This window comes from Heliangelus exortis, chromosome 9 (genome assembly GCF_036169615.1).
Source record: "Heliangelus exortis chromosome 9, bHelExo1.hap1, whole genome shotgun sequence".
Taxonomy (NCBI): Eukaryota; Metazoa; Chordata; class Aves; order Apodiformes; family Trochilidae; genus Heliangelus; species Heliangelus exortis.
In genome coordinates this window covers 3,837,710-3,850,913 of record NC_092430.1, presented here as the reverse complement: position 1 = coordinate 3,850,913, position 13,204 = coordinate 3,837,710, and the positions used below count along the sequence as shown (strand labels likewise).

Genomic DNA, 13,204 nt, shown 5'->3' with positions numbered 1-13,204 from the left:
CCTGAAAGGAGGTTGGAGCCAGGGGGGGGTTGGGCTCTTTTCCCAGGCAACTCTCAGCAAGACAAGAGGGCACAAGAGGTCTCAAGTTGTGCCAGGGGAGGTTTAGGTTGGACATTAGAAAGAATTTCTTTCGGGAGAGGGTGCTCAGCCATTGGAATGGGCTGCCCAGGGAAGGGGTGGATTCTCCATCCCTGGAGATATTTCCGAAGAGCCTGGATGTGGCACTCAGTGCCATGGGCTGGGAACCACGGGGGGAGTGGATCAAGGGTTGGACTTGATGATCTCTGGGGTCCCTTCCAACCCAGCCAGTTCTGTGATTCTATGATCTCTCCACTCCAATGCATGTGGTGGTTTTTTTTACAGTCGCGCACCTCAGGGACAAATGTGCTGCTCACTGAGAACATAATGAGCACTGTGGGAGGTGAGAATGACTTTAGTTGTCTTCTCTTTTTCCTGTCATTTTTTGGTGACTCTTATGTCAGACCAGTGACAGGTAAGCCCTTTAAAAACCCTCATCCATCTCAAGGTTAGTTGAAAAATCCAGTGTCTGCAGAGAAGGTTAAAAGTGAACTCATGCAAGGTGGTTACTCTGTTTCCATTGACCACTGGTCAGAGGTTCTTCCAAGAGATTGCAACTTGCTGGGCAAGCAATGTCTTGGGTAATGTGATATGGTTTCCTGATGGTGGAAACAATATTTTAGTTGTTAAACTGCCACAGGAAAAAAAAACAAAAACAAAAACAAACCAGTAAAATTTCTCTTAGAAATTGATGAAAAAAAAACCCTGATTGATATTGTTACCCCGAGAAACTCCAATTTACCAAAGGTTTTGCATGCCAGTTTGATGGTATTCCACAGCTTACAAAGGGGAAAGGACTACGGTTCTAAACAGTGCTTTTAAAACAACATGGGATTTCAGTGTTTCATCCTTTTAGAATAAGGATAGACTATTTAGACAAGCATAACTGTGTCTCAATTTCTCATAAGCTGCTTTTGCTGTGAAATAATTGATAACTTATCCATCCATTAATGTGTGTGATTTCTGCTTGGGTGTCTTCTTGCTGTAAGAGGCTAGGATACTATTTTAGTTCATTTTAAAAGCAGCAGTTGATACAGAAATTTGCCTTGTTTGTTGTTCTCTTGGCTGGTTTTACCTGAGAGTCCACTAAAGGAAATGGGTGATGCGGAAGAAGTCCAGCAGGAACAGGAGATATCTGATATCTGCTATATATCTATATCTCAAATAATAGTTTCTCAAATGATAAAAATGTTGAGCCTGTGGTACCTGCTTGGCAGCTGCAACAGAGGATTCACTTTCCACTTGACCACTTCCAGCAACCTCCTTTTTTAAGCTAAAACTCTCACTGTCATGCATTAAATTTAATGCAGTGAATCCTTCTGAGAGAAAATAACATCTGCAATTTCAGAAGGTAAAAAACCCAAGGAGCTGTATTTAGCAGGCCACACTATTTGCTGTATTTGCAAGACTTAAACTTTTTATCTAGTGTATCTTCCTCTAATATACTGCTACTCCCTTTCCTGTTTTCCAGCAAAACTCCCAGAGCTCTTGAAATAGATTAAGGAAAAACTAGTCACAAACATGCTCTTGATGTTTCTGCTTTGTAGTTCCTGGGTGTTTGTCTGGCTTTTAAATTCCCCACGAAAAGAATAATCAGTCTCTTCTATAGGCAACTTTTTTGCTATTAATCATTCATTGGAATTCAGGGATGTTCACTCAGAATTTTTAATGTGATGTCTAGTCACAGTTATAAAGGCACATAGCCAGAGGATGTAAAGCAAGCACACAATAAGAGGGGAAGTTCAGGCTGGCCTAGTTTATTTGGGTTATTTTAGTTTTTTCTGTCAAGACGTGCTGTGCATGCTCTGTTAGCTTGCCACATAGATTGTGTCTAGATATATGTGATATCATATAAAAACATACATGGCCAGCTGATCAAATATATTGAAAATTATTAAGAGGGGCAAAAAAATAGTGTTTGAACAATCATTTATGGAGTTCTCTTTGGCATCAGAAACTCACAGATGTTTCTTTGTGTGTAGTTCTGTATTGCTATAGTTCTGACATTGTGTTTTATAGCAGAGCCTACAGATCTATTCTTAAAGAACGTATTGCTCCCCGAGCTTCAGGATGGGTTTAAATCACCATGTTCAGAAGCATTCTTTTCAGAGTGCAAAAGTTTTACATTTCCAAAGTAATCTCAGCACTTCCTTCCAAAAAAGCCCTCACCTTTCTCAGGAAAAAGTGTTGCCATAGCATAGTCATAGAAGGGATAAGCAAAAAAAACCCAAAAACATAAAAGGGGCTTGTGGGGAGGCAATATCTGGTATTGTATATAATTAGACAAAAAAGACAAGGTTTTTGGCACAGTAAGTCTTTCCTCAGTACTGAAAACATCAGTGAAATGTCTTCTTTGCAATAAACTCATAGTTCCCAAGGGTCATAAACTGTAATGCCTCTTTTCTGATGGAAAGTTACTCCAGTAAGGAACCAAATTCAAACTTTTCTCTAGGGGACTTTGAACAACAACAACAACAACAACATATCTGGGGAAGGAGTTCCAAAAATATCAAGTGCAATCTGAGCAAGCTGTGGGCTGCCTGGTGACACGAGAGGTCAAAACCAAGGTAACCAGAGGATGGCAGGGAAGGTCCATGTCTGGCAGGGAGCAGATGGACAACATGAACGAAGTCAGCAGGTGTCCAGGGAAGAAAGAAAGCCACATCTGGCACTTGACAGATGTGCAGGGCTCTACCAGTTTGATGTGAAATTCCCCTGGATATGACATTTTGGGACGGCTGTGCTGAAAACTCAGGACCCAGGATGGGGCCAAGGTTTCAGAGCTGACCAGAGGTGCAGCCAGCACAAGTAATAACAAAGGCTGAGTCTTTGTGTTGCTACATCTGCGACATCTCATGAAATGCTCAGAAGTTTGTATGTCAAATAGTGCTGTTTATATGTCAAACAGTGATGGCCTGATGGTGTCTCGAGGTCCCTTCCAAGCCCTACCATTCTTTGATTTCCAGCAGTTGGGAGGGATCTCTCAGTATGACAAAATGCTGTTTTCCAATAGGTTTTATTGGCTGTGTGTTTCAAAAAGCATCTTTGGGATGAGTCACTCTTAGAGCGTGCACCATTTATCCTTTATTAGCTCTTCTGCAATACCACAGTGAGTAATTGGGATTTCTAGTGGTTTATGAGATTGATATTCATGGTTTTGAATGGAGCAGTAGGACAATAACCATTTCCTTTCAATTCAAAGGATCCTGTCGGGCCAAAGGCAAGATGAAATCCAAAATTATTTTTATCCTTTTCCTCTTTTTGTTTCATTTTTGATAGTTGGAGCCTTTGTCTATTGGAAGGCTACAAAACAAGGAATTTTCCTGTGAATTGCATTTCTGGACTCAGAGAAGGCATACAAGGTCATGTTGTGTACAGAATCAAGTAACAGTGGCAATACTTTTTAATCTATCATTTCAGACCCATGCTGCTGAATGTTTGTACAGTCAAATGAGCTAGCAAAAAACAATAAATCAATGCAATCAGTGGAAAAACTATTTTGCCCCTGTAACATTCAGGTAACAGCTAAATAGTTTCTAGATCTTATAGGATCACCAGCATAGAATACTGAGGAGCAGAAAATCCAAGTTTTTATTTCCAGCAATGTAGCTCATACATCAAAGACAGGTAAATATTAATCCTGAAGTTGCTGTAAAACAAATCTGTTTGTAAGGAAAGAAAGTGAAAAGAACATTTTTCAAGTTAGCCAACCAAGAACAATATTAAATACCAGCACCAGGGTCTTAGGAAAGAATGTAACTGGGCCAGACACACATGGAAATGGAGGCAAAGCAGAAGCAGACTGTGTTTATTTATCAGGGGATGTGTAGAGAAAACTAATGAGAATGTTAATGTGCTCTTAGGAGTGCCCAGCCAGGCACAGGTAATTACTCAGGTCAATTAGCTGATAAGCTTTGCCTTCATTTTGCTGCTCATTGCTACTGGAGCTGTTTTAAGCTGAAGATGTTAAACCTGCCAGAGAGATGGAAAACCAGCAGGTAAATGCTATGCTTGTGTCTCAAGGCAACTGTTTGAATAGGAATGTTTTCTGTGTTGATTTCTATTCCTTTAATTTCTTCTCTCAGCCTTTTAAGAAGCTTCCCCTTTACAACTGAGAATTCTCCAGTGTTCTTTTCACACTGCTCTTAGAGACTGAGTTTCTGTTTAGAGAAGTACAATCACTACCTGGTTTCAGTCTAGTCATTGAGAGGGAGAAATACATTACTAAATTGTAGTGAAAGCTGTTCCAAAAAAAGAACACCGAATCAGTCACCACGTACACACCACGTTTGGGAAAACTTCTGACAGTTGACTTATTATTTTAACACAATCACTCTTTTTTAAAGTTTGCTTGGATAATGAGGCCTGCTTCCAATTATGCTGGCATGTGAATGTTCCAGCACTTTTTTTTTTTTTTTTTTTTTTTTTTGCAGTAAGGTCTGTTTTGATGACTGCTTTGTTGTGCTATTCAAGAGCTGTGCAGATCTGAACAATAACTCATCTTACTTTCAACAAATAACAGTCATTTAAGTTGAGCCACGAAGAAGGAAGGGTGGCTTTTTGTATTTGAAATTTGTTTTTCCAGAAAATGCTAATGGTTCTGACAGCAGTGAAAAATATAAACTGCAAACAAACCAAATTTATTCACCACAGAAGGGTAAGATCACAGGAGGCTGTTTCCATAGTCACAGGTGGAGCACAAGAGACAAGGAGGTTGTGTGCAGAAAAACCTACAGAAATCCTCAGTGCTGTACTTGGGCTTTGTATCAGGATGTCAGGAAACTGAAGCAGGAGGCAAAGAGAAGGGAGCAGGAAGCAGAAAGGAAAAATCCAGGAGAGGCCTGAGGCTATGGAGAGATTTGTGATGCTGGAGGCTGCCTGCGTGAAGACATTGGTCTCCCCTTGGTGCCCTGCTGCTGGGGGTGCAAGGTCACATGCAATGTGCTCTCTAATAATCCATTTTAAACAAAACCATGGCTCTAATTCGAGCAGGGAGATGACATTATTTATATTGTTACAGCAGTTTGGGCTGTCCAATAATCGCTGCTGGGGAAAGGGCACACAGCTGCTCATCTGAGGAAAGCTGGTGGCCTCTCAAGTGTTGAGCAAGACAGAAGAGTTGCAGGCAGTGTCTCATCTCATCTGATGCCAGGCAGCACCTGTAGGCAACAGGGAAAAGGGTGAATCACTGATTGCTGCAAGGTTATTAATTGTTGGTAGTATTGTAATATCCAAAGGGCCCATCAGAACGAGCTCTGCTGGTCACTGAGAAATCACCATTCCCTCCTGCAACGTGGAAGCTGCCCAGAGAGTAGAAGTGGAGGCATGAACACACACGAGTGCAGTGAAATGTAAGTCACAGACTAATTTCTGATCTTATTGCAGAGAGGTGGAGGTGTCTGCAGAAAGCAATATGAGTAATACACTTGGATAGGTGAGATAATGGGCTGGTCTATTTTTATAGGGAAGTTTTCCTTCTGTTGATCACTCCACCTATACCTACTTAAAGGAAGAGAACCTTGGCATAACAGGAGAAAAACCTAGAAAAATTTATTCTAAAAAGAAAGTTACAATTTAGGGGGAAGTACCTGTAATAAGATCAGATTGAAGATTTTTTTTACTCCAGATAGCAACCTTAATGATACTATGATTTTCTTCCAGGATATCAAATAATTTCACATAATGCAAAATGTCCACAAATGTGTAGTGAGCACAGGATGTATGGGCACAGACAGTTTGATGCTATTCCCTAGTTCAGAGACTAAAGTAAGACATTAAAATATTGCTGCCTTTGCTTCTATTACCATTATGAGTTATTCCTATTAAGACAAAACATTTTACAAAGAAAATGGTATAAATGCAGTTTTCCTTATTTGCGAAGAGGAAGAGTAGGCATGATTTTTTATTAAGAATACATGTGACCATGAAAAAAAACCTATTAGAGGAGCAGAGAAGTGATAAAGGACACTCTTTCATTTGGATTTCTCCTGGGCAATGGTAATCAGTCAACTTCACAGGCAAGAGAGGATGAGAGAGCATGAGATGTTTTTGAGCCCTCTGCCAGCTGAGAGCTTCTTTCCAAGCTCCACACAGCTTCAGGTTCTGAGTGAGAAGGGTTGTGAGATATGAGGTTTCAGCTGTGGTTTTGTCAGGTTGTTTTGTGGCTTGGAGAGATTGTGTCAGATTTGTATTTTTCAAATACCATAATGTGCTGTTGTAGTCACCCTGGAGAAGCAGCTTATGTTGTCAATTCTGCTAGGCCAGAAAAAATGGCCTAAATTTGTCTTTTTCAAATAACCAAGGAAGCAAACTGCAACAAAAGAGTTTGTTGCTCTGTCTGAATGCTAAACAAAATTGTGATTTTGGAAAATCCTCTTTATGCAGGATTTTGGCACAGATTTCAGTGTCATAATAACCACTTTTTTGCTTCCTAAATCTTACGAGAGGAAATTTCTGTGCTCCCAGTGTTAAGAAGGTTTCATCCTTGGGCTTTTATGGGTTGCTGTGCGAAGATATATCAGGAACGTGGAAATCAATTTAATGAATTTAATGTGATGATAAGACATACTCTGCAGGACAGAGTGTCAGCCCTACAAACAGTCCTGAAGGTCCCAAAACTGGACAGGACATTTAGGATTTCAGGTGGGACACTCCTGGTGTCCAGTGTGCCACAAAAATCCCTCCTGCTGCTGACGACTCCCAGTGGGTGTCCCAAGTCCCACAAGACAGAAAACAGAGCAGTATTCCTTTCCCAGGCTGGTTTTGTTCATACTGCTTATTCTGCTGGCCATAGAATGATCTTTTTCCTGACAGAGTGATGTTATTGTGCAAACCAGGAAAAATGATATTTGGCATCCTGAGAATCATCAGGAAGGAAATGGAAAGGAGACAACAGTTTATTTTGTAGAAAAACAGAAAAAAAAAAAAACCCTACTCTGGGGCCCATTTGTTCTGGCTAGAAATGGATGTAATATCCACTATCAAAAGCAACAATGCTGTAAATGCTCATAAACTTCTGATGATGATCAGTACCAGGCAATGAGAAATAAAATTTGGCAAGGAAAAACAGCTCAAGGAAAATCACTTCTTTTTTAATCATGCAAAAACTGTTTTGAAATTATTTTGTGGGATAAGACAGTTTCCAAACCAGACAGTGGACTTCTTTCTTCCAAGACCTGAGGGAATAAAGCTATGGTTTTTTCTTGAAATAATTAGTTGGTGCATATTTAGTTCACGTGCCTTAGAACTTAATCTATGTCTTATTCCCAGGAAGGGACCAGAACAGGTCATTTCCCAGCTGATTCAGTTAAAAGAATCTCCAAAGTGTAATGAACATAGTCAGGATAGAAACCTCAGAAGGTTAGGGGATTCTTACACCAGCCAAGATGAAAGATTTTTGAAAAATCACATGCCTTAATTCTTCTTCATTATTTATTCCTTTTGCTGGTAGCACCCAGATAACTGGATCAGGTTCTGTGCACTATTCTGTACAGGATGAGCAGTGAGTGGAGGCCTACATGGTTGGCATCTGTCCTGGAAACCAGTATGGAATGGGCTGCCTGGCTCACACCACATGATTTCCCAAAAATTTCCTTTGGAGAAACTAAGTACTTAGAAAAAAAGGCCTTGAAAATTCAGTTTCTGTTGTTTATGTCTCATCACAGGAAAAGAGAGGATTACGGGGCTGCAGAGAAGTCATGGTGCAGTCTCTCTACCCAGAGGTCTCCAAGGTTTCCAAAAGCAGACAAATTCTTCCACTTTTTACCCAGAAGGTCCCACGTTCACTGCCATATGGTTTGTGTAATGTAAGTATGGCCATGAATTTAACTTTTCTCAGACAGAGAAGAAGGAACGTGCAGCACCAATGCCATCTGAGTTTATAACACATCATTAACATGATAAATCCAAGTTTTCAAGTCAGGTCATCTGTATGAAATGCTGAACTGGTGCTACTGCACAAATAATATATTATTCATTATAATCAAGCATAGTTGTGCACACGCTTCATGAAGTCACCAAATCAACAGAGCTATTAATACTAATTTTTCAATTTGTGGCCCATTCACTAGTGATGATTCCAAGCCTGGTGTGAAGGAAAAATTGCTACTAATGAATGTCTTTTCTGTGATGCCTTTCTCTGTCCTGGCACAGGTCTGTTTCCTGAGTGCTGGATGACAAAGTGTGGTGTAATCCACCTCTCACAAGTGCAGAACCTAAGAGTGAGTAAAGGCAATATCCACCTACATGTTCAGCAACTATAACTGAGATTTATAGGGTTTTTTTGCTGTTTTTTTGTTTTTTTGTTGTTTTTTTTTTTGCTGCTTTTAAATGTACAAACTGCAGCTCCCACTGATATTAGTTGGACAATGGTATTCAGACTTATGCAACCCAAAAAACAAGGAAAAAACCCCACTGTTTAAGTCAGACTTTCTGTGCCATAATGAGGTAAGTAAGTTATGACTAACTGGGAAAAGAAACTGGTTTACATCATTTAATCATTTGATGAAAAATGGGCAGCCAGAAGACATCTTGGGGAGGAGGGCCCAGTGTTCCATACACAGCAAGGAAGATTATGAAGATAAGGTATAAAGGGGTCAGGGCTGCTGAGAAACAGCTGAGGTCTGTGATCCAAGGGAATCTCCGAAATACTCCTAGATACTCATTTCATAAGCAAGAATCAAGCAGGAACCTCATTGTCACAACATTTCAGAGGAATAATCCAAAATAAGGGTAAAAACCATGGAGATGGGCCTGGGGCAGCAGTACCCCGGTGCCTAAGATGTGCTGGAAAAGCACCACCCAATTCATAACCAATAGTTTACCACTGGATTTAAATGGAATCTGTTTAAAAACTGTCTTGTGCTTTTCTATTTAGACAGGACTGAACAGAAACTCCTCCTTTTGTCTGCCTTCATCACACACTACTTTTTGTGACTGAAATACAGTAACTTTGCAACATCCTCTCAGACTATACTGATTTGCAAAGAAACACATGGGATTTTTATTGCCTTGAAGAAATTAAATTTCTTAGACCTGCACTCTTCAAATTTTTCTGTTGAGTAAATTATGAGATGAATTTCAAAATAGGAGGCTGAAACAACCATAGAGTATTTCAGCAGGTGTCTAGGCTTTCAGGCAGTTTTTCAGTCAGATTGAAGGTAGCAACTCAGTGCTTACCATTGTGAGCACAATATTTTTAATTTGGCCTTTTTGGGATTATGTCTGAACTCTGTATCTGAGCTGTAGCTGCTCAATACAGTAACTCAGGTCACTGAACAAAAAAATTGGAAGTAGTTCTTTTTCAAAAAGGGATAATTCTCCCACCATCAGTTTTCTGGGGATGGAATGTGACTTATTCTTTCTTCTCCTTTATGGGAACTCAGCTAGAAAAGAATAGTTTTATTGCTCAAAATTTACTTCCCTTTTATTTTTTGCAGTGAGACAAGAGAATTGACCCTCTGACATCATAACATGAACAGGAAGGTATAAGGGGAGTTTAAAATCTGAGATTTTACTATGCCATGAATCTAAATGACCAAAGTATTAAAAACCAAGTGTCTTTTTTTGACAAAAAAAAATATAGTTTCCTTATGATTCTCTCTCGTCCACTCACACCTTTCTGTTCAAGTGTAGCTGGTGCACATTATTTATGGATTCTTGTATTTACGTGTAAAATTTGTTGTTTTATTTAAGTCTGTAGCATTTTGCCATTAAACCTAGAATAAAGCAATGAAGGGACGAGCCATGCCACTAATTTTCTCTGATAATTAGATTATGAAATTGAAACTATTACTTCAATCAGTGACATTAAACGGTGCAGATGGACACATAGACCTTTTCCAAATACATTGGAAATGAAATGTAAAAAACCAAAGTACTCATATCTCTGAGGAGAAGAGATACAAGACAGTGTACAACAGCAGCAAGAAACTGCAGAGCTGAAAAAGTACATCTGAAAAAAATGAAAAGAAAGTAGCAGCATGTGCAAGACTTGGATTTGTTACACAGAGCAGGACAGAGCAGCCTCTGCTAGGCAGTACCTTGCCACTGACTCTTTTCTTCTTCTTCTTCTGCAGTGCAAACACAACTTGGGCTGGGGCTTGGGACCCCCAGACTTCCTCCCCTCTCCTCCTGGGTCTCAGCCCAGAGTCTGGTCCATCTCCAGGATGCACCCCTGTGTGAAACCTCTACACGTGCTCCTGTTTGCCCAGCAAGAAACCCCAAAGTGATGCAGACATGGCAGTGAGTTATCCCCTTTGCCTGTTTCATGGTAATCTGGACCTTTGGAATCAGTGTGCTGTGATCCATTGGAATAGTGAGCTCTCTTAGAAAAAACTCTATTTTAGCAAGTTTGCTGAAGTGCAGTTGTTGTTCCCTGGTCTTTAAAGGCACAAATATTAGTAAAGATTTTACCTGGTTCCTCAGCAAATCTTCCCTCATGATTAACGGATTGCATGCAAAGTTTCTGCCACAAGCTCAGTGCAGCTTTCCAAGTAGCAGCAGGAGGCCAAAGCAAGATGCTAATGAATATTTGTGCATGCAACATTTAGTGCTGCTTTAGAAAAAAAAAAAAATGGGGTGGTTTTTTTTGGGGTTTTTTTTTTTTTTCAGTTGCATAAAGCCCACTAAGGAGGAGGCCAGGAAAGAAATGGAAGTAAGGATACTATTGAGAAGTCATTTGTTGAGCTGGAGGACAATTATTCATTGCTCTGACAGGATCTCTCCTGTGCAGGACTGTGGTTTTGTAGGTTTAAAAACCAAAATAAAACCAGAGAAAACCCCAAAATGTTTGGAGGAAACACAAACAAAATGAACTTGGACCAAGAATAAACCTTGGAGCACATTAGGCACAGGAAGCCTGCCAGAGGTTTTCTAGGGTCACCAGATGATTTTGGCAGAAAGGCAGAACTCAGAGAAGATAAAGTCACTGCAGAGAAGCTCAATAGGTCTTCTTTTTTCATTGTGTAACAAAACCAAAGTTGCCCATGATGTGATCCTCCAGAATGCCATCTTCAGGCTGTGATAATTTAACAAAAAGCTTCCATTGCTTAGCAATGTTCAAAATAAAACCCAGTGTTGAGGAAGGATCCTGGGACAGGAATAAATTCTATTTCCTGCTGCATGAAGGCAAAGTTTTTCTGTGTCTTGAGAACTGTCTGCTCATCTAAAAACACGGTACAACTGGAGAAAGCCCAAAGAAAATAGAAGCTGATTGATCAAATGTATAATGCAGCTTCTTTACAGAAAACACCTAAATAAGGCAAATGTTTGAAGACATAACAGAAAGGCAAATTGTCATCTCTCTCTTGTAATAGAAAAATTAAGGAGCATGAAGCTAGGAAACAGACAGTAATCAGCCTCAGAAGAACTGGAAAGGGCTGAGGTCTCGTGTTAAAGTTAGCAACTACATTTCAAATTGTAGACAGGTGTTCCTGTACCCTTTCATTGCTTAGTGAATAGGCTTCTTCACTGTCATTAGAGGATTTCTTACCAATATGGATGCTTCTTGTATGTAAAGTTGGTGAAATGTTGTGAGTTTACTCTTCTTTATCTTGCTCCTATGCCTCAGTAAGTAACAGTATTCTGAATCCTTTTGTGTGTTCTTGTGCAAATATTCTCCTCACTAAACATCTTGGTAGGAGAGATTTGGGGCTCCTTTGAGGGAAGAGTTTTCCAATAGTATTTTAAAAGCTGATGCTAGAGAGAGACTCTGCTCTGCAGAACCAGCAAAAAGTTATGCCTAAGCTTTTCATGGCATTATCTTAAATATGAAATTGTGAATTTCAGGTATGAAGGAGCTTCCTTGCTTTTCCAATCAGATTGTTCCAAGAGGATGACACAGAGGAACTGAAGAGCAATGCTACAGCTGTGTGTGAGTTCATATGATGGAGGATTCAGTTTGACACCTTGTCTGGAGGTACTGGGACTTGGGTTCAGATCATGATGGCACTATTTAGAAAAAAAGCTGCTACAAAGGTAAGTGCTGAGACTTTCTGATATTTTCTCTCAGGTTAGAGACAAATTCAAAGCTTCACAAGAGTGTAATGAATCGTGAAGTTACTGCACAAATGGAAGTCACCATTTTAGGCCTCCCAGGACAAGCATCTTGGCTTTATTCTCATTTGGGTAAGACACCATTTGGCTTTGCTCAGGTTCTCAAAATGAACTGAGTAGCTGGATTTCATTGTGTTCTATTTTCAGCCTGAGTTGTGCCATAGCAGTCATAGAGGGTTTTCTATCTCCATGAAAAAAGAAAATAAATTGCTTGAAGTTAGGCCTGACTCTCTGGATATATTTAAGAACTTTAGCAAAATGAGTCAGGGATGAATCAGCCACAATTCACTTATTTAATTGGAAAAATGCTCCACAGTTCCAGCTACGGCAGAAAGGCAAAAGTTACACCTCAAAACTAAGCTACTAAAAATGGAAATCATAAAGATTTTAAAAGCAGAACGAAAAGTCTTTTCCACAGAAAGTGATACTACTATTTATTTTCAGAAGGAGAATCTGGTCACTGAATTCTTGAGGACATTTTGTATCCTAAAATATTTAAATTCTTCCATTTTTGATGGCTACAAAAAATTGAAGACATAGGATAAACCCAGGCTTGTCAAGTCTGGGAGGGAAATGGCATTCCATATCCTTGGCAGTTCTGCTGTGCAAGTGCAAGGTCTGAATGCTTTACATCCAAAGCAACCTGGTGAGAAAATAACCAAGCACTGGCCTGTGCACACTTGTGAGAATGCTGCTGTCATACAGAAACATCTCGTTGATAGAAGCTGTTTATTATTGCTTAATAAAATTGAAATGCCAGTACATTCCAGAGGCTCTCTTGCAGAATCATCCTGATTTAACATGAGTCTTGTCAAATTTTCTTGTCAGTGGTTGAAAAGAAGCTGAGCCTGGTCATTCATTCTCTTCCTGTGTTGTTGGTTGACATCAGCAGTTTTGCAGTCAAAACAATGCCATAAATAAACTGGAATTCTTTTTAGACAGGAGAATAAAAGTAGCTGGAGATCAGAGCTGATGCTGCAAGCAAACTCATGTTATTTTAATACACACTGGAAATAGCTCCAGAGGATAGAAATAAAACTGGGGAGAATGCTTTGACAAGAGCCCTGCCCAG

The 13,204-nt window shown here is 39.8% G+C and overlaps 1 long non-coding RNA gene across 1 annotated transcript; it reads left to right on the top strand.

The window, feature by feature from the left end:
- Positions 1-4,517: 4,517 nt before the first annotated feature.
- LOC139799476 (uncharacterized) lies at positions 4,518-9,609 on the top strand. The gene is made up of 5 exons (XR_011727282.1): positions 4,518-4,630; positions 5,316-5,429; positions 7,743-7,883; positions 8,230-8,297; positions 9,516-9,609. It is a non-coding gene; the product is annotated as an uncharacterized lncRNA (long non-coding RNA).
- The last annotated feature ends 3,595 nt before the right edge of the window (positions 9,610-13,204 follow it).